The sequence below is a fragment of the Panthera pardus genome, unplaced genomic scaffold, assembly GCF_024362965.1.
Source record: "Panthera pardus isolate Hobbes unplaced genomic scaffold, ASM2436296v1 HiC_scaffold_1, whole genome shotgun sequence".
In the NCBI taxonomy this organism is placed as follows: domain Eukaryota; kingdom Metazoa; phylum Chordata; class Mammalia; order Carnivora; family Felidae; genus Panthera; species Panthera pardus.
This window is the reverse complement of record NW_026526654.1, coordinates 43,392,801-43,414,785: the sequence shown is the minus strand read 5'-3', so window position 1 is coordinate 43,414,785 and position 21,985 is coordinate 43,392,801. Positions and strand designations below refer to the sequence as shown.

Here is a 21,985-nt window from a genome sequence, read left to right as displayed (position 1 = left end):
ACTGGGATCTCTATGGTGCCATACATCATAAAATTCTATAGACATACGTGCATTGGCTTCAGATGGTAATGGGTTTCCTGACTCTTGCACAAGCACTCTAGTGGATCTCGCTACCACACCAACTCCAGTTGTGACCTTATCAGATTTCATAGGCTAACTAGGCTTTGGCTCGGGCACTTTGTGAATGGCAGTGGTCCAAGAAAAACCAGGTGCTACAGGAAGTGGAATTGGTGATTCAGTCAGGTGCATTCTTTCTTATGATTCAGGCTGACCCACTAACTCATCATTGTGAGTGGGCACTCTGCTTTCAGGGGTGCTTATGAATAAGATGTATAGTAAAGGTCTTAATCACTTTTGCTGACTGAAGAGCTTTCACAGAGATTACTCTATGTAATGCCTTCAGAATTTCAAAATGGAGGAATCAATTCTATTGTGGTAATAACTGTTATTGCTAATACCATTTTAGGTATGCTATATGTTCTACTTCCTATCTTTACTCAGTATTGAAATGTAGAATATATTATTACATACTAAAGCATTTTGCTCAGAGGTACTTTTGCACGTGGCAGTGGGTAGAATGTATTTCTTCTTCTTTTGTTTTTAATTTGTCAAATCTGTGGACTTTAAAGCAATACTTAAAAGTAAGGTTACGTGTTCATTTCATTTGTTTACGCTCTTTCTTTAGAACTTAAAAAGGACTCTGAAGTAGAAGCAAACAAATTAGTAAATAAGAAAATGGAAGCAAGAAGAAAATACAGCTGAGAATGTATGGCAGGAGAGGAGTGAGCAAACATATATTAAAATATCTAAAGCACATATTATTGCTAACCTATAAAATACAATTATAACTAACTATTCTCGCCTAACTCAGAATAATGATTTAGGTCTTTCGCTTTGCTGTGAGACAGATCCGAGTTTACATCTGAACTCTGCCATATACTAGCTATATCATTTTGGGCACGTTACTTGATGATATAGACTATAAAATGGAGATAAGAATAGTATCTACTTCAAAGACTTATTAATAAGTATTAAAGAAGATAGTCCATGTAACATATTTAGCATGATGTTTGGTACATAGTAAAGTCTATCCAATGGTAACTTTTTATTATGATAATAATTATTATATTAATTCCCATAAATTGATGATTGGATGGAGAAGTTCCCAGTTGCCTTTTTTTTCTTAACAGCTTTACTGAGATTCAGCTGCTTTTTAAAAACACGTATGCTTTTGAAGATTAGAAGAAGCATGAATCCAGCAAGCCATGAAGCATATGACATCATTCAAATCCATTTTTTCCTAAGCACAGAGCAGGATCTCTCAATGACACCCCCAGTCAGCTCCTTCAGGGCTGTAACGAGGTTCTTGCTGTATTTCAGCCGTGCCTTCTCCTTGTCACTTTCAACTTTTCAAGGCTACATCTGTGATACCTAAAGGTTTTGATGGCCAATAGAGGGATCTGTTAACAAGATATTCATTAATTTTATAAACAGTTGAAGTTTGCAGAGACTGTAGTTTTTTGGTTCGTCTTCATTTTGAAGTGACTTGAAGATCTACTTATCTTGGCTGCCCCTCATTGTGCATGACCTGGAGAAAATGGAATCTTCCCAGGGCTTTGGCAAATACCTTCTATAACCTGCACAGATCCTCACCTAATCCTTCCGTCTCTTCTTCCTTCTTGAGGAGCTGTCCCTGATTCTCTGCCATAGGCACAACCACCTACTTATTGAGAGTGAAGCTTTGATCCTGAAATACAAGCATTATCATAATGAAGCTGAAGCTGCCTTGGGCAAGATCACAGCTCACTATGAATTTGGGGAAATAAAAATCTGCCAAGGAAGGTAAAACCAAGGCGGCAGGGGCTGGTTGTGGAAAATGAGGGGACCTCACTTTCCTTTCTAAAAATGTTTTATGACATTAGGGAAAAAGATCTAATTCTAGGTATTGTTTATTTCTTGAGGGCATCTACTATAAGGAAAATAAATCATCTGCCAAAAGTTTCTTTTCAGACACCCCATATTTTTTTTCAACATTTCTTTTTATTTTTTTCTTTTTCTTTTCCTTTCTTTTTAATTTTTGAGACAGAGAGAGAGAGCACGAGTTGTGGAAGGATAGAGAGAGAGGGAGACACAGAATCAGAAGTAGGCTCCAGGCTCAGAGCTGTCAGCACAGAGCCCAATGAGGGGCTTGAACCCACGAACCGCAAGATCATGACCTGAGCCAAAGTCGGACGCTCAGCTGACTGAGCAACCCAGGTGCTCCAACATTTCTTTTTAAAATATAGTGATAATGTTTACATATAATTCAGGTAAATTCAAGACTAGCAGAATTTTCCATCTGAAAATAGAGCAGCCATATTTGAGGTGATAAGCTTAAGTGTTCTAGAAATGAGCTCATCAAGCCCTCCTGTGCATTTCCCCAGCATCTTCTGTGAACCTTTGCCTTTAAACAGATATTCAATTAAGTAGAGTGGTTGAACTGCTAAAATAAAACCTCTGCACTGGGTGTATTTGTCCTTGTCAGTTCTTACCTGAGCAAATGCAGATCTTACATTTCAAACTTTTGTATAGTCTCTGAACTTGTTCTCTTCTCAAATTACTAAATATGATTATTTTGGTGAGCTCTGGAATCAGAGTGGGTTCAAGTCCCAGTTCAAGCACTTAGTTGTGTGCCTTAAAGCAGGCCATCTTGGGGCACCTGGGTGGCTCAGTTAAGCATTTGACTCTTGGTTTTGGCTCAGGTCATGATTTCACAGTTGATCAGATCAGGTCCTGTATCAGGCTCTGCGATGGCAGTGCAGAGCCTGCTTGGGATTCTGTTTCCCTCTCTCTGCCTCTCTCTGCCTCTTTCTCTCTCTCAAAAATAAATAAGCTTTTTAATTTATTTATTTGTTTTTTTCCCCATTTTATTTTTTTTTATTTTTTTTCAATATATGAAGTTTATTGCCAAACTGGTTTCCAAACAACACCCAGTGCTCATCCCAACAGGTGCCCTCCTCAATACCCATCACCCACCCTCCCCTCCCTCCCACCCCCCATCAACCCTCGGTTTGTTCCCAGTTTTTAAGAGTCTCTTATAAGTAAGCTTTTTTAAAAAGAGCTAGAAAAAAAGCAGTCCATTTCATTTTTTTAGTCTGAAATTTTTTCATCTCTAAGCTAAGTATTAATAATAAGTTTGTGAAGGTTAATACATGTCAATTGCTTAATGTACTACCTAGCACATACAACTTGTGTTATCTATTGCTGTATTACAGTCATCAGTATTTCAATGTTAAATGTTAACTCCAAAAGAGATCAGTTTGAAGGATATGGATATATGATTTATAAAAGGAGAAATTCAAAAGGCATCTAAACTTATGAAGAAACATCCAAGTTCACAAACACCCAGATAAATGCAAGTTAAACATTGATCATTTGTACTCAACAATTGAAAAAGACTATTGAAAATGATAATTTTCTGCTTAAGCAAAAGCACTGTTAAACAGGCAGGTACTCTCGTACCTAAGTGCGAGATTATAAATTGTTACAACCTTTTGGGAATATGTATCAAGGGTTTTAAAATTTCTCATACTATTTGACCCTATAATTGGATGTGTCCCTTAAGGAATTAGTCAATGAGGCTGTCAGAGATTTTTATTAAAGCAATGTATATAATAATGATAATTGTGAGACTAATGTGTGAAAAGAGATGAATGGTAAAATCTACCAATGGGATGTTGTGAAATTTAAATAGAGTTCTTATAGGGCACTTAAGGTTAGGAAAAATACTATAATATTATACAACTGAATAGAGTGTATGATCTCACTTTGTTATTACATGTGTATTGTATGTGAGTGTTAGTGACACCTTTAGACATCTCCACATGAATGGTCAATAGGCATCTCAAACTTGACCTGTCTACATCCTAATTTTTTTATTCTCAGCCTCCTGTCCCTAAATCTCTCCTTAGTCTTCTTCATCTCAACAAAGGGAAATAACATCCTTCTAGTGGTTCAGGTCAAATCTTTCCTGAACTTCTCTCTTTCTCTCATACCCACATCCAATCCAGCAGCTAATCCGTTTACCTCTTCTTTCAAGCTGTCTCAAATCTGACCACTGTCCATCTCCAGCTGCTTCTCTGGCTGAGGCCTCTGTCACCCTCTGGCTAGGTCACTGCAGACGGCCCCCGGACCTGAGTGCTCACACCAGCCCTTCAACCCACTGTGCTCTTTTCTCAGCACACCCAGGGTGAACCTTTAAAACACGTCCAATCATGTCACTCCTCTGTTCAAAGCCTCCAAAATAAAGCCAGCTCTCTTATTGGCCTATAGAGGCCATTCTGACTGGCATTTCTGCTCTCTCTCTGAATTCATTCTCTACCACTCTCCTCAAACCATTGGTTCCAGCCACTCTAGCCCTTTGTGTTCTTTTCCAGTGGGCTTTTCCACCTACTCTTTCCCTCTACCAGAAATGGTTCATGTAGCTGGTGCCATCACTATCTTTAGGGATTTGCCTGCGTGTCACCTCTCCATGTGACCACTCATGTTAAAGGACCCCTTAGATCCCCTGCAAGAACCTTCAAACAAGCTCTCAGGGTCCGTTTGTGGGAGAACGTAGGGTAGTGGAGCTTCCAAGACTCCAGACACATCCAAATGAGACACTGCACGTGGCAGTCTTTCTTTCTTTCTTTCTTTCTTTCTTTCTTTCTTTCTTTCTTTCTTTCTTTCTTTCTTTCATAAAAAGACCCCCAGCCTTAAAGCCCCAGTATTTCCTCTCTCTGCTCCCTTAGATAACCTTTCAAAATAGCACTCACCACCAAATGACTTACTTATACTTTCCTTATGCATGCTTTCTCCCTCATAGAATGTAAGCCCTCTGAGAGCTAATGACATTTTCTTTTTGCTCACTGTTGGATCTCTATTACTTAGAACGCTGCTTGGCTTATTTATTGAAAAACCAAGCAAATGAACAAATAAATAACATATCTTTAAATTAATTTGATGTTTTTTATTTCCTTGTTTATACTTTTCTGTACTTTAATTTTCAAAAATGAGATTTTTTCCTTACTTTTATTATCAGAATAAAAACCTCTATAAATATTGTTCTTTTTAATTTTTAACTTGGCAATTGCTTAGTAATTTAAGGACTAACTGAATACATGAATCTTCCAGGCTTGTCTGTATTTTGTCTATGGAGCTCACTATACAGCCCAAGTCAGCCTGATAAAGGGCGAAGTTATTTGCCTTTCCTTAACTCCTTAACTCTCACTTCCTCTTTTTCATGGCATTATTGAAAAATACCATATTTTCCTCACTTTCTAAACCTGAATCACTATGTATTCAACTGGTGAGTTAATTCCTTGCCTGTCCTTTCAATTTATTACTACCATTATGAATACTTTAATTACTTCACTGTTTGTAACCTTTACATTTCTATCACCCCTCTCCTCTTCTTCCAGTACAGCAAATGCTATGTTGTGGTCGGTGTATCTGTGAACATACAAAGGATGCTAATATTTATATGATGGTCCAAGTTCTGGGAATCTGGTCTGGTCATTTCACATATACTGTATCCTTTTATTCTCAGAATAACCTTTTTTAGCAGCTATTATTGTCCCATGTGACAATGAAGAAAATGAAGCTCGGGAGGCTTTGGAAACTCACCGAAGAGCACATAGCTAGGAAGTAGGAGAAAGCACATCTAGCTGACTCCAAAGCCCACACTCTTTCCACTTTTTATAATACACTGTGGTTGCCTCCCAGCTTGCAGTTTGTTTATTTATTTCTACATTTATACACTGCCTCTATTCGGAAAGGATTTGAAGGAGATGATGCTATTGTTATTATTACTCTGGCTTCTGCCTCCATTCTGTCCAAGCCCAGGAGGTTGGGGAAGATGGCATGGGCTGGAGATGGGTTGGGGGAGAAAGCTCATCCTGTCCCCACAACCCATCATCTTTAGCACCAATTACCAAGGGTGGGGAACTTGTAACAGAATCTGTAATGTGGGGTATGCCTGGTAGAGGCAGTGTTGGGGGTGTTTGCTATAGGGCGATTCTAACCTTAGCTTGGTAACCACTAACTATACTAATAGGTCTTTGATTTAGAGTTTCCATTGGTCCTTTGGTGACTATTTTCATTGCAAAATTACTTTTTCTTTTGATTTTTTTTATTACTAAACATATCCTTATTCAATCTTCTTTGTGGAGAATAACTTCATTAGTTTTTAAGAAGGGAAAAAGATGGTAACTAATGTCTGTGGAGTAACACTTTAAATATATTATCTTGTCTAAGCTTCACAAATCCCCACGAAATAGATCTCATTATCCTTTTTTTTTTTTTTTTTTTAACAGATGAAGAAATTTGGGTGGAGAAAAATTAAGTAATTTACATGGCAGGGCCCTAATGTAATTCTGTTGGACTTTAAAGTCTATTTTCTGTCTACCACTTTGTGTGTTCATTCTAGATTTTACCTATCTCTGCAAATATTGAGGTATGTTGGATTATGGCTCTGGCACCCAGGATCTTTTTAAAAAAGAAGAACATATAGAACAGTTTTAGAGTTTGAGGCTGCTGAGGAAACCGGCATTATTCCAACCAAGTACAGAAATGCAGCCTCCTGGGCTTCCCAGGAGGTCTGAGCATTGGCATACTATTGATGTATCTATCTATGACTTGCTTTCTGATTTGAAATAGGTCTCTACATGTTTGTTTGTAATAAAAAGATGTTGATATTCCTTACCAAAATTAACATTACCAGGCTGCTTTGATGTGTAAACATTTGTGTAAGAAAGTTTAAATGTTGACTTGTCTGGGACAACATGAGGATTAGCAAAATGGCTTCCTCAGCTCCCTTTCTTATTCTGACAGATATAATTCTATTGCTAAACTCACACTGCAGTCATATGTTATTAATGATATATCACTTATCTAGAATGTGATCTTCTAAAAGTTGCTTGCACTTGGGAAGAATCAAGTTCATCTCTGATGGTATTTAAGGGGCTGTAGAAGTAAACTAGTTCCACCAGTGTCGGGAAACTGTGAGTCATTTCATCTCTCATGCTATCTGACTCTGAATGAAGAAGGGCAATGTTCACATAGAAACCGTATAATTTGTCACGTTGAGAACAGACTGATCTTGTTCTAATGCTCTTGCAGAACTGCAGATATCTTTATATAAGGAGAAGTTTTCAGAATTTAATAAAATAAGGTTCAGCCTTAAGGAATGTGACTAATACATCTGAGATGTGTGACTCAAAACACGAGAAGGAAGAGATGCTTGCAGTTTTAACATTTGAACAGTTTTGAGTTACTTAAGTTATTTTTTTTTTAGAAAAAAATAATAGCTCATTGTTTTCATACTTAAAACACACAGAAGTTCCTTTAGTTCATAGACTTAAAGGAGAATCAACCACTGGACAGAAAAAGATAAAAAAAAAAAAAATGGTCCCTAAAGGATAATATCTTAGTATTGTTATCTCATTAAAAAGTGAAAATACTTGATGCAATTATTTGCATATTGACCTTAATGTGTGATATCAATCCCAAGATAATTTCTTAAGATATTTTTCTAATGTCCACATTTCCCTGAGTACTTCGTGCCACTCCCAGGTGTGTGTGTGTGTGTGTGTGTGTGTGTGTGTGTATGATTAGGTCTGCAGACTTGTGGGGACAAGTGTACATGCAAGTGCATGCACAGGTAATAGCCAGCCCATCAGGGATGTCAGACATGCTGTATATTGGAAATGGGCGACGTTCCGTGTTTGATGACCCTTGCCAAACTGCAAAGTGCAAATTGGCAAAGTGAGTTTTAGCACTCACAACCATAGTTTTGGAGATGGAAGAAACACATATTTACTCAAATCCCTAATTCAATAGAGTTGCAGACTGAGGATTTCTTTATAGCACATATCCACCCTTTTATACTTAAACATGCCACAGATTGTTTACCTCACCACATAGTAAGGTTGCACAGTGTTCTCTCTTATGTTCTCAACACTTACTGCATAGCATATAGTTACTACCAAATACCTGTTAGCTACTGAATAGATGAATACATGAATAAGTGAATGAATGGTTAATGATAGAATGAGTCTCAGAAAGGCTGTACAAGCACACAAGCAGGAAAAGAAAGCCAGGTATTTCTTATTCTTCTATTTTATAGTCCCTGTGAATTCTCTTTAGATGACTTAATTCCTTATTCTCTTTTACTCTTTATTCCTGGAAATACCACCTGTTCTTAGCTGAACCAGGCCCTTCTTTCCCCTATTTTCACTTCTTTCCCAAAGTTTTGTTTAGTAACTGGGAAAAAAGCAACTTCTTCCTCAACTCCACTTTGTCTGAACATGCAGCACACGTGAGTCACTCATCACTTCTAAGACACAATTGAGCCTTCCATCGCTCATGTTTGCTATAAATATTTACTGCCCTGATCTCTGATGTACTTAATGTTAACACAATGTCTGGGCAACCTCAGACCTTTGATATATCTATACTAGCCTCAGTATTTGTCTAGTCTAAGATCTCAAACTAATTTAGGTTCTAAATATGGGATCCATTCCAGTTAAGTCAAGGTTTTTGACAAAGTTGAAAACACTGTGTCTTTTTTTCTGGGTTGCTAGGTGTTGTTCTAGAGAATGTCTGTATGTCTATCCATCTATCACTTGTCCCCAAATTCTTCTAATGATCTTATGGAGTAGAAGGTGTTAGCCCCATTTTTTTTTTTCAGATGGGGATGTTGAGACTCCAAGAAGTGGAGTGACTTTTAGAAAGTGCTACATCCAGGATTCGAAGTGAGATCAGTTTGATTCTTCAGATGAAGTTTTTTCCACAACACTGTGCACTTACTTCTTCCCACTCTGTACTTGTAGAGGTCATTTAAAGGCACTGGGACCATTGAGAACTGACCAGTGTGTGTCTATCAGAGCAGACAACTACTCATTACCCCTTGCAGGTCTCTAGATCCTGGGAAGGCAGAGAGAACAGGAGAAAAAAATAGGGTGTAGAAAGCTGTTCTCTTGACACATCTCTCATCCCAGTTTATAGTGTTACTGAATGTGGAGTAAAGAGATATGACCTCTTCATATTTTCAGAACCAAGGCTCATTAATCTCCCTTTCATATCTATGGGGACACTTCATTTTTACTCAGTTGAGCTCAGAATACCAAGTTGGGGTGGGGGCATCAGAGCAATTGGTCAGTTATGTTTTAGAAGGCATTTGCGTATGATTTCACATTACTGCTATAAAAATATTCTCACACTTTTCCATTTTCACAGCTCTCATTCACTTTCTCCATTTGAATACTATCTATATTTTGAATAAGTAGACATGCAGTGTCTATCTTATGAGATTTACTCTAAAAGGTGCCAGGAGGATATGAATATGTATAGTGTCACTTCTGCTCCCTTTCCAATGGAGGAGAAAGGCATGTGACTCTTGCAAGCTAAACTGAGGTCAACGCTATAAATTCCCTCATTCATCCCTTCCATCAACAAACATTTATTAGGCTCTACTATGTGAAAGACATAAAATCGTAGAATAAAAGGCAGACTGGTAACATGAAGGATGTGCAGATAAGGAGGTACAGAAGAGACAGAACTTACAGAGAACAGAGAAGGTTTCATGAATAATGTGGCATTTGTACTATATCTTTAGAAAATTTTATACAGATTTATAAGAGATGGGGTCAGGTTACAGAAGGGAAATGGTAAGTTGGCCAGTTTGAATGAAAAAAAATTGAAGAAAGCAAGTGAGGAAGAGGCCAGAGAGGATTAAACTCTTTCTGGAAGACAGGAACCACGTTTAACAAGATTGCTTTATCTTGTCAGTATGTACTTGGAGTGATGCGCCAACCTCACAAATCACAAGTGTAGATCAATAGGCCAGAAAATATATTTATGGAAGACATGGTGGTGGTAGTAATGGTGATGCTGTTGGAGGTGATGAGGACTATGGTGATCTGGTGTTAGGGCTGATAGAAAAGGAAGAGAGGACACAGTAGGAAAGGCAGAGTATTGGTAAGGGAATGGAGATTCCACGTTTTTCCTGTACCACATTATTGGTGAAAGTCTATCTTAATTCTACGTAAGGAATGCAGCATCAAAGGTGGTATTAGGCACAGGGGAGATCATGAAATTGATAATACAGTAGATTTAATAGTCAGCTAAACTAATTAAAGAAGGCTATGAATCTAATGAATGTGATCAGGCCTCTTTCAAACAAAAGAAGACCCAATTAAAGACAAGTAAAACTGCTAACAAGGGAACAACCTAAGATATATAATTAACCTGTAGAACTTAGTGTCAGAGGATAGAATTAATGGATAGTATTAATTTAAGTAGAACTGTAAGATGTAAAAAGCATTTGGCACTTACATGAATAAACAATGTTATTAGTATCTAATATCCCAAGAGATAAGTATCATTATCATTTGTTAATGTCACTTAAGATACTGAAATACATATTCTATTGCTTCCCTTATGAAGTTCAATAAATATGAGAATCTTACATTATACAGGCTTGAGTTAATTAGGAGTTACATGAATTCCATAGTGCAACATTGTTGAAATAAATAGAATCGACATAACAATTAATCTATGTTTTTGTTGCCAGAATTGTTCTCCCTTTTTTTCAGAATTCCCATTAATATTATTTTCAGCTGGTTTTCAATGTCCCTACAATGGTTTCCATTATTGCCCTAGGGACATTATTCTTTAAAAGAATAGTTGTTGCTGTATAGCGGCTTTTCTTTACTCATTGGCTTCTTTCTTTCTTATCCATCAACTAAATCTCAAGTCCAGATGTACATTCCTCAAAAAAAAAAAAAAAAAAGGCAAAAGTTCTTACTCAAGTCTTATATATACATTTATTTCTTCCTCCTAATTGTTGCAATTCCATATTCTTGAATCCTTTTTTCCTGAGCTGATTTCTTGCGTGTATTCATTAGTTTGACAAACATTTTGGGATGCTGACAGAAGGTTTGGAATGGCAGAGGGAGGGATGGCTTCGGAATCTGATGGGTCAATGTTTAGATTCTGGCTATGGTGCATAACATCCAGGTGGCCTTGAATAAGTTGTTTGACCAACTTGAATCTTGTCCTTCATTTGTGAAAGTGGGTGGAAATGCCTCCCTAGCAGGTTTCTTGTGAAGATTCAAGACAATGTCTGTCTAGTGTCCATATGATGGACACTCAAGAGGTGTAGGCATTTGGGGCTATTTTCCTTACTCTGTGGCAAATGCACTGGCCTACTTTAGTTTTGCACTATTGTGCCTTAGGGAAGAACTCAGAGCAAACTGTCCTTTAGCTTTTTTTCATTTCTGCTGCTGCTTCTTGCTTTCTATATATTTTACTTCTAGAATCTCATTTCATGCCTAACTAGACTCTGAGTCTCATCAGGAGACTCCCAGGGCTCCTGTCTATTTTCCAGAGTTGGTATATTTGTGCTGGCTGACTAGGCTACAGGGAAGGCCATCCTGCATCCTCAGAGAGCTCACTTTGATGCAGACAGTGTTTCCTTGTCCTTTCTTCCAGATTTATGGGCTATTGTAATGATAGGGAAATAAAAACTTTATTTTATGAAATAATTTTGTTCCTGATTTATAGGAAGGAAATGACTTCGTAAGAAGATTTCTTCTACTGTAAAGGTTCAAAAAGACATGAATGGTATTTCTGGAATAAGAGAGAAAATTTTATCTGTTTATTGCTGCCTGCAAAATAGATAAAATATTATGAAGCTGCAACATAACATAAAACGTACCTGCGTGTTTCCTTGTTGCTAGCTTATATTTTTAGTGCTTAGCTGTGTTTTAGCTTTGGGTTGTTTTAGAAGTATGTCAAACAGTGTCCCCAGACTTGAAAATGGGAGAGGAACAGAGAAACATCTCCAGAACGAAGATGAGAAACAGAGATAGGTAGAGAGTGGAATAAAATTCAAGTAGTTAGGGTGCTAGGAATCAGGGAGTCTTGCAAGTTTAACTGAGTCAGGGTTTGCAAAGGAACTGCAGTAAGTTTGGAGCCCAATGCCTTGTATAGGGCATTAAGGCAATAAATATCTGTTGACTGCTGGCAGCTACATGACATCTTCCAGTTCTCCATATAGAAGAGACCAATCTCTCCTGTTCCTTTTAGTCAAACCTTATAAAGGAAAAAACTTATAACTTCTTTAAACTACTGGAGAGAAGACTTCTACTTTTTCTTTCACCTTTTCCTTCTCAAAATCTCGAGAGCAACATCCTGAGGTTAGGGCAAGGAGAGATTGCATGTGTAGCTCAAGGGTGCTAGGCTCCCCCCGTTTTCTGTCTAGTCTCTCTAGAAGGTGGACACCTACCTGTCCTACTTCTGTCCCTCCCATCAAGGCACACCTGTCTCAGGGCTTAACACTACCAAAAGACAGGTCAGAGGGTCTGACCCTGGGTCCTGATGGGGGCACTCATTCTGCAGTCTCAGACATGCCTCTTCACAGTTCTTCCCACAAAGGTTTCCAGGTCTAGATTTCTGGGAAATTTGAGGGAAGTCTCTTTCCAACTAAAAACCCAATCTTATTTTCCAGTCCAGGCTTACAACAAAAAGGTATTTGGATTCCTATCTGACTTTTGAGTATATGTTTCAGTGGATGTCAGTCTCAGAGAGGGTAAGAGGATAAGGTGTGTTTCATGTTCCTCCTTACAAAATGCAAAACTTCAGACCTCATCATCCCATGGTGAATTCACTGGGGAAGCTTGAGAAATAGGCCCAAGGGCTAATTTACATCATTATCACTACTATCATCATCAACAACAAAAACCCTTGGAGAGATCAAGGCTGTGGGCTAAGCAGAGGTGGGAGGTGTGGGTGCTTATTAAAACACTGTTCATTGGTCTTTTTTTTTAATGTAAAGTTTTGATTATATTAGGTTGTTTATTGAACACAATGATATAGTCTAAAGTATGGTGTAGCTGTATGAGGCTTGTTGAGATGCATGGCAACCCAATGGCCTTCTACCCTTCTCCTTTTCTCCAGTGGAAACCACTTCTCAACTCCTATCTATAACTGGTTCTTTTGGTATTTACCTCCAAATGGTTACTTCTGGATTTTGAACTTATCGACATTTCTTATTGACTTAGGCTTTATTTATTGACTTCTCACTTTGGAAAATAAGGATCTGGGTCTGTTTCACACCCCATCTACCTCCACACAAACAACCTTCCTGTGCCCCATTTTCCTAATGTAGTTACATTGTAATGTTGGCTAGTTCAATCTTCAGGATTGCGTTATTGTGATTGTGAAAGAATTACTGGCAGCTTAATTCTATAGCATAATGTCATTGCTGTTCCTTTTCTGCACTACTCTGTTTTTTCATGGAATTAGTAATTGTCATTAATTCAAGCCCAAACTCGTGCGTTAGTGCACTATCAGTTTCACTTTTGGAAGATGTCTCTCCTGGAGATGACCAATCTCACTAGTACAGGCTGGTGCTCTACTGTCTTCTTGGGATCTCTTTTCACTATAACCCTGAGGACTCCCTTCTATCACTTTTGCACCGAATCCGTTCCTTCTTGGACACTAGGCCTTGTTCTTTGCAAGGAGGACATCCTCCGTTCGTTTCCTCCCTAAAACACTCAGTCTAGAGGAATCAGGTGTTATTTTCCCGAGATGAGTCTCTAGTCATGTAACTCTCCTCAAAGTTAATAGAAGTGAGTTACTTCTTATGATTCAAGATTTTCCAAGCAATTTTATATTATCACTAGGTTATACTCTCATAATGAGAACCATCCATGAGAACCTTATTGGAATTTAGAGTTTAGTCTACTATCATGATTAAAAACTCAGATTTAATAACACTGAAAACACACACACACACACACACACACACTCCTTTACTTTTGAAAATCCCATATGATGGACTCACAACACAGTGTTTCATCTTCCTATTGCTGCTGTAACAAGTTATCACAAACTTAAGTGGCTTAAAATAACACAAATTTACTATCTTACAGTTCTGGAAGTCAGATGTTTGAATTGGCTTTCACTGGGCTAAAATCAAGGTATGGACATGACTGTGCTCCTTTCTGAAAGTCCTATGGGAGGATCCATTTTTCGCCTTTCTTAGCTTCCAGAAGCTACTTTCACTCTTCAGCTTATGGCTCCTTCCATTTTCAAAGCCAGCAAAGACCAGTGGAGTCTTTCTCATGATGTCATCTCCCTGGATCTGACTCTTTTGTTTCCCTTTTTCCCATTTTCCCCTAGTGCGATTACACTAGGCCCACCCAGGTAATCCAGGATGATATTCTTTTAAGTTCAGCTGATTAGCAAATTTAACTTCATCTACAAGTTTGATTCCTTCTTATCACGTGATGTAAAATAATCACAGGTTTGGGGGATCAGCACATGGACATCTTTGAGTGGCCATTATTCTGCTGCAAAGTGCAGGAACTCTTTTTTCCTCTAAAATGCATTCATTTTTGAAATAGATATGACAGTCTTTAACTTTGCACCCTGAAACTATTAATTTAACGGCATAGGACAAAAAATGAACAATAATTCATTCAATCCAAACTTGGGCAATTTAAATCGGCAAACAGCTGGGACCCTGCGTTTGTCCTCAGTTTACCAACTTCTTTGTTCTTGGTAAAAACAGATACTTTTCCACCATCATAATCTAGACAGAGAAAATATTATTTTAAACCACTTGGTCCTAAAAAAAAAAACTCAGTATAAGTGGTTTAATTCATTTGATAGAAATATAAACTTTTACATTCTTCACAGTACTTTGGGTGGTTTTACTTACAGATTTATTTCATACAATTGATTGAAAATAAAGTTATTAGTGTCATTATACCAACACTGGAAAGAATTCTAACAGCACTATACACCACACAATTAAAATAACAACATACACACACACACACACCCACACCCACATACCTCCCTATTGTTAATGGTCTAGGAGTCAGAGTCAAAATGGAAAGATTTGTTGTAAAGATATTAACACACTAATAATCAATCATAGATTATTGCTTCAAGAGATACATTGAAAGTTAAAATAGCAGGCATTTTCCAGGAAAATGAATATGTAATACTCTAAAGGGCTGCATCTTTCTTTGGTCCTTCTAATAGGCTCATGGTTTCATTTCCTTTGTTTTGCTCAAGTCAGTAATGCAAATGTTAAGCTCCCTCTCTCTATTAGTGCCCCTTTACAGTAAGTTGATACTTTGGAGCTTTTAAGTGGACCTAAATGGTTTTTAGACATTTTCATTTCTGTTTTCTACCAACCAGGAAGGCCCTAAGGGTGGAGAGTCATGCCTTCTTTGCAATTCTTCACAGTTCCTATAGAGTTTATTACAAACTTAGTCAGATTTTTGTTATTCGCTCGGGAATATAATAGTTGGTGAGTAGTTGCCTGTAGAAATGAACAGGGAAAGAAACGTTGTTTACATGGGGAAATGGTATAACTTCTAAACTACTAAAGTACATTTTTGAAGCCCATTTTTGAGTTGAGACTCACAGTGTAGAAAACTAAAGGTTTTATATCTTTTTTAAAAATTTTTTTTTAACGTTTATTTATTTTTGAGAAAGACAGAGACAGAGCATGAACGGGGGAGGGTCAGAGAGAGGGAGACACAGAATCTGAAACAGGCTCCAGGCTCTGAGCCGTCAGCACAGAGCCCAACGCGGGGCTCGAACTCACGGAACGTGAGATCATGACCTGAGCCGAAGTTGGAGGCTTAACCGACTGAGCCACCCAGGCGCCCCATAAGATATCTTTATCTAGGGTTATTTTACTTTAAATTAGTGATGCTGTCTCTCTGAGCCCAATGGTTCAAGAATCAATTAAAATATGTTAGAGTTAAGCTTGCATCCACTCATTCTGTCCCACTCCCCAAGTTTCTAATTGTTTTGGGTGCCCGATTTAGAGACACTTTAGAAAACGTGATGGTTTTCTAAGCTATAAACTAACAGGCAACTCAGAATATGTGTGTGGGTCATCTTCTATCTCCAAAGTTGGTGAAGTAAATTGCAGCAAATGACTCATTTCTCACAGCTCCAGCATGTTAAATCAATGAGTGTGTTTGCTTGACTCTTGTCTCCTAATGAGCTGAAACAGATAGAACATTTCTCATGCATCCAGATGGGATTATTTTGGAAAGTAAACTAATGCACATGCCCACACAAAATTCCTCTGCTATCTCTGGCCAGATTCTGTTAGCTGCTCCCCAAGATGATTTACCGGCCATATGAGACTGAGCTGCTCCTGAATGTTATTGGCACCATAGGAATTCTTCCAGAAGACAAATTTTTCTATTTTTCTTTGTTTAGTTTAATAATTTTATGTACAATATATTTTTTTAGAGATTTTAGATATTGTGTTTGTATGTGTACCTATGAGTGTGGGGGAGGTTTACGTTTTATTACAGCAGGTGGAACTGTATGTTAGTACAGTTATTTGACTTTGGATTGATTATTTATGTCAATGATTGCTAACATTTAAAATTATTTCACAAAGTTTACTCCCCTTAATATGTAAAATTCTCTTATGAGTCACTAAGAAAAAGTACAAACAACCCGAAAGAGAAAAGGAATTTCCTTTGGTTATGTAAAGTGGAACAACTTCTAGAGGCATTTTTCAATTTGTACCAAAAGTGTGATAAAATATACTTTCTGTGCTGCCAGCAGTTACACTTCTAAGATCATATACTAAGGAATTAGTTTATAATAGCCATAGGTCAAATCTTAACACAAGTTTCACTATAATGCTATTTATTAAAAATAAATAAACACAAAGGCTTGAAATAACCCAACTGCCCCCAAATAAGGAATTGGTCCATGTTAGCTCAGGCCCTCCAAAAACAGAAGCCAAGATAAAATTAGCAATACAAGACGTTTATTAGGGTAAATGGCAGTGAGGGGAAAATGCAGAGGGAGAACCATCACACCGCAATGCAGGTCTCACCCTCGTGAGAGAGAGGGGGAAGGAAGGAAGTTAGAGTGAAAGAGCTTTAGACAGTAGTGCAGTTGAACAGTTTTGGCGAGGTTGAGAGTTCTTAAGCCAAATTGCCTATCAAAGAAGTCCTGTGGCTCTCAGGAATGCTCATGGGAAATGTGACCTTTGCTCAGATTCAGTGGTGATTCAGAGAGCAGCAGCTGAAACCGTCAGTCAATTACACTCTATGCAATAGGAGATTTGAGAAGAGTATTTTTACAGATACCAAGTGTTAAGCAAGTTTTGGCATGACCGCATATGGATTTAATCTTTACAGTGAACTGAAGGAGATGAATGTTGACAAGGGAAAATATTATAATTTATCTTTCTTCACAATTCTATGTTTAAATTTATAATTAAAATATTAATTCACTTAAAATTTTAATTAACTTTATATCCTTTATCATATACATAAAGTAGCTACAGATCATCTTTATACCTTTTAAAATTTGGGAAAAAGAGACAACTGAGATTCGAAACTGCACTAGAAAGACACTGCAAAGACAGGGGCGCCTGGATGGCTCAGTTGGCTAAGGATCTGAGTCTTAATCTCGGCTCAGGTCATGATCTCAAGGTTTGTGAGATGGAGCCCCCTTGGGATTCTCTCTTCCTCTCTGCTCCTCCCTGGCTCGTGTGCTCTCTCGTGTGCCCTCTCGCATGCTCTATCTCTCTCTCTCTCAAAATAAATAAATAAATAAATAAATATTTTTAAAAACTAGAAAGAAACTACAAAGACAATTCAGTCACTTCACATTTACTATAATTTTTGCTTTCCTAACCTTTGATGCTAAGTTTTAATCACAATAACGAGAAAGGAACTTATGAAATTCCATATTGAGCACAGGTCAGTCATACATGAATATTGAATTGAAAAAAGTATTCCAGTTAAAGTATAAGGCTATAACTGAGGTTATTGCTTTAAAGTCTTTTAAAATACAATTCCTCTTATTTTGCTGGAAAAGACATGAAGTATGTGCGGTGGATACAAGGCTAAATAGAGAAACAGACCTTGTCGATTACTTAGACTTTATATTGCACATAGGAAAGGCCAGGGGAATAACAGGGTACAATGACTAATAGCAAATGAGTAATACCAGTTCACACTATGATGAATCTGGGACCTTCTCTTTCTGACCATGGCATGTATGCACAGAAGATCAGCACCCCCCCCCCCCCCCCCCACAAAGGGTGAGGAGAATAGGTGGAGAACAGGAAAACCCTCCTGCTGAGGTAGGACTTTAAATATGTCTGCTCTGTTCTGTGTTCCCACACATCCACCTGTGGAGTACATCATTCAGTGATGATTAATAATTTCTGTGACGATGACCTTTGTATACATGCCAATTTGCAATTAGCTACTTCAGATGGAAAAATGGAATTTTAGAGCTGGAAGCAACCTTAGATTACACTAGTCCCATGATAGTCTATGAACAAGAGTCCCATGGTCAAATAAGCTTACATATTATTACATGGCACAGCCCCTCAACTTATGATAGTAATTAGTATATTAAAAGATATGAGAAATCTTGTTGTAAAACTCCATTTGATTTTTAAAATATAGTATTTCTTTTTAAAAAAATTTTTGTTTAGTGTTTATTCTTGAGAGAGAGACACAGAGCGTGAGTGGGGGAGGAGCAGAGAGAGAGGGAGACACAGAATCCGAAGCGGGCTCTGGGCTCTGAGCTGTCAGCACAGAGCCCGATGTGGGGCTCGAACCCACGAACCGTGAGATAATGACCTGAGCCGAAGTCGGACGCTTAACCGACTGAGCCACCCAGGCGCCCCAAAATATAGTATTTCTAAATAAAAGTGAAAATCTTCCTCCGTGTAAATCTCATGTTTCTTCATGAGACACACTGTGGGAAACCAGAATCTTATCCTATCTTTTCATTTTTATGTGAAAACTTTGAGCTAAAAGGGTTCAATTTACCTGCCCACAGTCACATAACTGGGTTCCGGAAGATGGTGCTAAGACCAAAGCTGGCTGGCTCAACAGTGCTACTGTTAAAGGTCACGTGGCCATTTTGCCATCTTTGGGTAAAGGTAGTTAAACTAAGTAGACCTTTGGGAACTTGGATAAAAACATCTACAATAGCTGATTCAGAAAGTATCCAAATATTGTGAAGTGTACCAAAATGACAAGTAGAAAATAAGATTCGTTCTCGTCTTCCTTCCTCCTCAGCTACTGTTTTCAGGATGTGTTTTAGATTATTGGGCTGAAGAGCAAATTTCCTTGAGGAGCTGCTTCTGAGTAGCAACTTATTAATTGCTTCTGAAACGATTTTGAGTTATGTTTCTTCTATTGGATTCCATTGTGGAATCCTACAGAGTGTGCTGCTTTTTCTTCAATGCTTTTAGAGTTATTATGAAGGCATCTATTTGGCCAAGTGGAAAGCAGACTGAAACGCAACCCTCTAAATGTACGCTTTGGGGTGATTGTAGATTCTTCATCTCCTAAGGGAGACTGAGCATCTGGACCCTCAGGTTGCCCCTTCTCCTGCCTTGAACACTGAACTAATTTCCCAGAAGATTAGAAGTAGATTGATGTAAGGGTGTGCAGGCTGGGGGTCAGACCATAGGCTAACTGGCTCTTCCAGTTGTTGATGTTTTTGTTAAAGTTTCCAGTGATCTTGATGCCTCATGTTGAGTAAGAGATCCAAGAATGTAGCCAGGTCGCTGGACTGAGACCAACTATACAAATTCTGAAGCTCTGCTGGGTTTGCACCAAGAAACACAGGTGGTCTTACCGAGCCACTTCAATCCCAGCCTGGCCCGAGAAGAGCAGCAAATACCTGGGCGTGTTTATTATTCTCTAACAAATATTTTCCCATTTATTTCATTTTTAAAACAACCAAAGACAAAGCTTATTCAGCTGTAAAAATGAATTTATGTCTTGATTCGGTTGACTTTCCTTTTGTATTTTTCTCGGCAAAAGGGAAAGTGCTGGGAAATGGTAATTATTTGTACAAGGCCATCAATTAAGGAGCCCTTAAAAGAAAGTGTAACCTGACATTTTTTGCAGGGGGTGGAATAAGGGTCTCCTGGCTTACTCAATTATTTCTGGACTCTTCCACAAAGACCCTCTGAATGTTTGTTTCCACAGAGATCTCGACAAACACTGGAGACTCATCAACCGGAGTGAATTCCCTCAGTGAAATCGCTATCCTCTGCCAAGAATCAAAGGTCATCCCAGTGGAGTGCCGTCTTCGTGTTCAGCCGCTACGGAGTGTCTGGAACAGAGTGAGAACAAAAATTATCCCAGTTTGGTGCCCCCTGACTCTTTCGGGAAGAATCCCAACAAGACTGCCACCGGGAGTTCAGAGAACACATTTGAAGACTGGGGAAGGGCCAGGCTAAACAAGGGAGAATAGTGATGTAAAGACAATAAGATAAAGGAAATAAATGACTCAAAGACAAGTTTTAAGCCAATATTTACACCCATATTGCCATATTTACAGCTTAAACACTATGCCCCGAACATGCAGGAAGTAAGTTTTTATGAGTCTCTTAATGAATGTTAAGTCAATAATATCCCAAACAATGGGCCCCAGTGAACTTTCTTATGAAGGCCATTCAAGTGAGTTATTCAAATGTAGTCAGCTGAACTCTGTAATGCACATTTGTAGAAAAGAGATTTTCAAATTAGCCATTTCTGATATGACGGAAAGCTTTCTATTTCTTATTTTATTCATTTTAAAATGTATTTATTTTTGAGAGAAAGAGAGAAAGGGCAGAGAGGGAGAGGGAGACAGAGTCTCCCAAGCAGGCTCCGCACTCTCAATGCAGAGACTGACACAGGGCTTGAACCCGTGAACTGGGATCATGACCTGAATTGAAATCACAAGCCGAACACTTAGGCAACTGAGCCACCCACGTGCCCCGATAGAAAGCTTTTTAGACCATGACATACAATTAGGAGAAATTATCAAAAGAAGCCATGGCATAGAATGAGGAGACTTCTATAATACCTGACTAAAAACATCTACACAGCAGATTTTACTGTCGACAGAAGCAGTGGTCAAAGAACAGGTGCCACCATCACCATCACCAACATCGTAAGAGAATAATTACCCATGCAGATAAAACTAATTAAAGGACCAATTAGCAAAATAATATGCACAACTGGAAAGTTTGCGGCAGCCAGGCAACTGAGCAGATAGAATGGATGGGATCAATGGCTTGGTGCCACGTAATCAGGAACTGCTTTTTTTTTTTCTTTCTGGTCTTAGAGACATCTGACCTATATTGGCTCATTAGCAGGTCCAGATGAATGATCAATAAGGCAGAAACACTCTGATCTCATAAAACACAAGCCCAGCAAAACTACCACTCAACTCTTTGATCTTAGTGAGATGCTCAGATAGCACTTTTAAAACTTGTATTTATTTTTTGGGTGCCCCATTGTTCGGTCTCCTCCGGTTGCATTTATAAGTGTAATAGCAAATGACAGTCCTGCCAGTCCTCCTTAAAATATCAAAGACCACGTAAAACAAACCTCATTCAGAGACATTCCCCTCATGTGCATATCGTGCTAGACAACCAGCATCACAGAGGGACCTCATATTTTGACACCATTCAGTCTTGGAAATTCTGACTTTATAAGAAAAAAAAAAACCCTCTGATCGCAAGAAGATAGTACTCTGATGGCTCACATACAAATTAGTAGAAAATTATTGTCTCTGCTGATAGTCAAACAGAGCATCACATCCAATTCTCTACCTGGAAAGACTCAAACTTCATTGTCGCTCAATTTAGACGAAAACCTTATTATCACTTAATGTAAAGAGAAGTTGTTTATATAGCTTCTACCCTTTCTTAAAAGGAAAATGTCATTATTCAGGCAAATGTTACTGTAGAGTTGTAGAGGTAAAACCATTGGTGATAAATATAGATTCAAAGGCTGGCTGGGGAATAGTGTGGGGCCTGTGTAGGCCACAAAGGTATAAATACATCTCTCCGGGCCTCAGTTAGCTCATGGACAAGACTACCATAGTATCTGTCTCTTAGAGTTCTAATAACAATGAAATATTTGTACATACGAAATTA

At 38.3% G+C, this 21,985-nt stretch overlaps 2 long non-coding RNA genes across 2 annotated transcripts in view; one reads left to right on the top strand and one right to left on the bottom strand.

Moving 5' to 3' along the window:
• Window positions 1-1,598: 1,598 nt before the first annotated feature.
• On the top strand, window positions 1,599-20,356 carry LOC109264230 (uncharacterized). Its single transcript, XR_002078666.1, has 2 exons — window positions 1,599-1,842; window positions 20,043-20,356. It is a non-coding gene; the product is annotated as an uncharacterized LOC109264230 (long non-coding RNA).
• Window positions 17,949-21,985, bottom strand: part of LOC128775889 (uncharacterized) — a 69,315-nt gene continuing 65,278 nt past the window's right edge. The window contains exon 2 of the long non-coding RNA XR_008420836.1: window positions 17,949-20,169. This is a non-coding gene — a long non-coding RNA (uncharacterized LOC128775889). The remainder of the gene's footprint in view (window positions 20,170-21,985) is intronic.